At 52.8% G+C, this 3,811-nt stretch overlaps 1 pseudogene; it reads right to left on the bottom strand.

Moving 5' to 3' along the window:
* Window positions 1-912: 912 nt before the first annotated feature.
* LOC143171668 (olfactory receptor 14J1-like) lies at window positions 913-1,841 on the bottom strand (annotated as a pseudogene).
* Window positions 1,842-3,811: the final 1,970 nt, after the last annotated feature.

Genomic DNA, 3,811 nt, shown 5'->3' with positions numbered 1-3,811 from the left:
TGCACTAGATCCAGCCTGTGGGTTTTCAAAGTATCCTGAATCACTCTCCAGTCTTGTGTCCTTTTGCCTGCTGGCTCCTCACAGCCTCTCCTGACATTGCAGTGTCTTTGTTAGCACGTGGGCTCCGCAGGTTCACTGTGTCCTCTGAGAGACTCTACTTGGATGGTCACTCATTTGGGTGTATTCCTGACACCAGCTTTGGAAGAGGCATCTAGCCTTCTCGCCCTGCCCTGAGGAGCCCCTTTGGTGACGGTGGTGCTGGCAGAGAGGCCAGCTCTGACACAGTGGTTCACATTGCCTGCTCTTCCCCACAGCCACAGGGATGCCACTGTAGAGACAACGGGACTGCCACAAATTACACGAGACCTTTGGGCTTCCACAATTGCAAAGGTCTAAGAGGACAGTGTGGAAGTGAGGGGAGACCATCACTGAAAAGACCACGTCCTGCTGCTGTCCATGGACATGGCTCCAAGGAAGCAGCAGCCCTGACTTGAAGGTGGCAGAGTGGCCACTGAGGCAGTGAGCGGCAGCCCTGAGGGCCACTGCGGCTGCTCTGCCATGCAGCAGCTTGCCTCTTGGCTCCTGAACCCCTCCTGCCTGCTGGGGCTGCACCCCCAGCTCCAGAGAGGATAGATAAGAGATGGGAGCTGAGACAAATAATTTTCTGCTTGATTCTCTATTGAGTTTATCTAAGCAGGGAGCCTGGCTCCATATATACATGAGGTCTTTGAGAAAAAAAAGGTAGGAGGACAAGACTAATATTATCATAGTTATATATTAAAAAAAAAAAAAAAAAGGCAAGCAAGCAAGCAAACAAACAAAACTAAGCGAAAATTAAAGACACATATGAACAGAAGTTAGCCATGGCTTTTCCTGAGGTACCCATGGAGTCCTATGAGACTGATGGGCACCTTATTGATGCTGAAGTAGCATGTATTCAAATAGTTTCCACAGGCCACCCTTGATCTCTTCGTTCCTTATGCTGTAGATGAGGGGGTTCACTGCGAGAGGCACCACCAAGTACAGAGCTGCCACGACCAGATCCAGGGATGGGGAAGAGGTGGAGGGGGGCTTCAGGTAGGCAAACATGCCAGTGCTGACATACAGGGAGACCACGGCCAGGTGGGGGAAGAACGTGGAAAAGGCTTTGTGCCGCCCCTGCTCAGAGGGAATCCTCAGCACAGCCCTGAAGCTCTGCACGTAGGACAGCAGAATGGAAACAAAACAACCAAAGACTAAAAAGGCACTGATCGCGAGAAGCCCCGCTTCCCTGAGGTAGTCTGAGTCTGAGCAGGAGAGCTTGAGGATTTGGGGAACTTCACAGAAGAACTGGTCCAGGGCATTGCCTTGGCAGAGTGGTAGTGAAAATGTATTAGCAGTGTGCAGCACAGCATTGAGGAAACCACTGCCCCAGGCAGCTGCTGCCATGTGGACACAAGCTCTGCTGCCCAGGAGAGTCTTGTAGGGCAGGGGTTTGCAGATGGCCACGTAGAAGTCATAGGCCATGACAGTGAGGAGAGAATACAACGCTGAGATCCAGAAGATAAAAAAAAATACCTGTGCAGCACATCCCACGTAGGAGATGGCCCTGCTGTCCCACAGGGAATTGGCCATGGATTTTGGGAGATGGAGCCCACGTCGAGGAGGGAGAGGTTGAAGAGGAAGAAGTACATGGGGGTGTGGAGGTGGTGGTTGCAGGCTAGGGTTGTGATGATGAGGCTGTTGCCCAGGAGGGCAGCCAGGTAGATGCCCAGGAAGAGCCAGAAGTGCAAGAGCTGCAGCTCCCGCATGTCTGCAAACATGAAGAGGATGAACTCAGTCATGAAGCTGCTGTTGGACATTTGCTCCCCCTGGGCACAGAAGTCTGTCCAAAGATGGAAAAGACATGGTAAAGTTAGGACAGACTTCTCTCAGCAAAGGTACTCCATTTCTCATTGAAATACACACCCACCCACCCCCAATTAAAAAGCATTTCCTTTCTCTGGGTTGTTGTGCTGAATGTGCTGTGAGGAGCAGGGGCTCTGCCTGTGATGTCCCGAGGAGTCAGCTCTGCCCTGCTGCAGTGAGTACACGGGAGCTGGTTGGTGACACCTCCGGTGTTCACAAGTGATGTCAGATGTAATCCACCTTTAGTGGAAAAGTTCAATATCTGCACCCATGACTCTGAAGAGTGTGGGCTGAAGATGAGAGTCTTAGTGTGTCTTTATGGTAATTTTGTCCGAGTTTCTTGTTTTCCATCATTACGTCTGGTGAGTGCTCTTTTTAGGGGTTAGAAATCCCCATTTTTACAACTGAAAGTGTGAAAGTCCTAAGACCAGGCAGGCAAAAGGGGTCAGCTCTCTGTGGCTTAGTGCAGGGTCATGAGAACTGCAGTGTCCCTCCTTCTGTTCCCAGCTGCCCTGTGCTTTCATTTGTGCTTCCTCAAGGATGACTGCACCTGCAAATTGCTTTTAAAACAAATGCAACTGGACTCTGATGAGAGCAGAGGAGTCCTGTTTCAAAGGGCAGATCTGTGAACTCTGAGAGGTCGGTGCCAACCCCCAAGGGAAGGCTCGGCACTCCCTAGGATCCTACACGAGAGCCGTGCCTTTCTGTAGGGCAGCTTGCAAGCGCAGAAGGACAGGCAAAGGGGATAGTCAGGTGTCCTGAAATGGGATCTCCCAAAGGGAGAGTCAACGCTGCCCTGCAGACAACGCCCAGAAGACATCCACAGTGAAGGACCAAAAGAGAGCTGCCTGAACATAGCCTCTCCCAGTCCTTGTTTGCAATTTCCTCCCACTCCCTGCCATGACTCTGCTGCCTGGAGCCGTATTTGCCAGGAATTGTTTCTCTTTGCCCAAGTCTCCTCCTTGTCCATGCTCACAGAGCTCATCCCACTCACTGTGCACTCATCTTGGCCCTGCAGACACCTCCTGGCAGCAGGACACTGCCCAGGGGCATCTCCGTGTCTGCAGGCTCTGATGGTAACATGAGCGCAACCCTGGGGAGGCTGGAAAGGGGATACTGGTGCTGCTCGTAGGGCACAGGGTGTTGATTTTTGATCATCACAGGTTTATTCACCTCTCAGAGAAGCATATTTGGAATTTCAGTGCCTTCTCCAGAACTGAGAGATGAATTTCTATGTCCTGTTCCCCACCCAGACAACCAAGAGTAGAAGACTGAAAGCACTGGATCCTTACCTTTCAAGTAGCCCCTGCCTTGATGTGCTTCTTGAACAGTGCCCTGGGAAAGTCCTGGGGGTGATCTGGAGCTGTGAGTAGCCCTCACCCACATAGAACCCCCTTGACAGCAGAGGAACCCTGCCCTGCCCGGCCCTGCCCTGCCCTGCTGGCAGTCGCTCCTTCCACCCACAGCTTCTCCCTGCAGTGCCATGGGAACATCCCCAGGCAGGCTGAGCGCTGACCTTGGCACCTTGGCAGGTGGCAGAGTCCCTGCCCCGGCACAAAGCCCCCTGGGGCACAGGGACCCTGCTCTGAAGGACAGCCCTGGGAATCCTTGGCTGCACACCCCCTTCACAACCCTGCAGCCATCCCTGGGAGAGGGCAGCCATCATGCCCTGTCCCTCTGACGGTGCAGCAGGGAATGCCTGCTCTAGAGCACATCCTCCTACCCATCACGAGAGAGATCCCATTGGCTGTGGGCTATAAGAGCTTTACAAGATCGCTCCAAGAACCGCATCTGCATTGCGGTCACATTTCTTTCTCCTCATGTCCAGTCTCAGCCTCCCAAGCTGCACTTTGTGGCCCTCTTCCCTACTCTTTCCCACTATGAAGAAAAGCTCCACCAGCTCTGATGGTGCATCTCTTCAAGC

The sequence above is a fragment of the Aptenodytes patagonicus genome, chromosome 29 (genome assembly GCF_965638725.1).
Source record: "Aptenodytes patagonicus chromosome 29, bAptPat1.pri.cur, whole genome shotgun sequence".
Classification (NCBI taxonomy): domain Eukaryota; kingdom Metazoa; phylum Chordata; class Aves; order Sphenisciformes; family Spheniscidae; genus Aptenodytes; species Aptenodytes patagonicus.
Note: the sequence above shows the minus strand (reverse complement) of the source record. Positions and strands in the feature narration are given on the sequence as shown.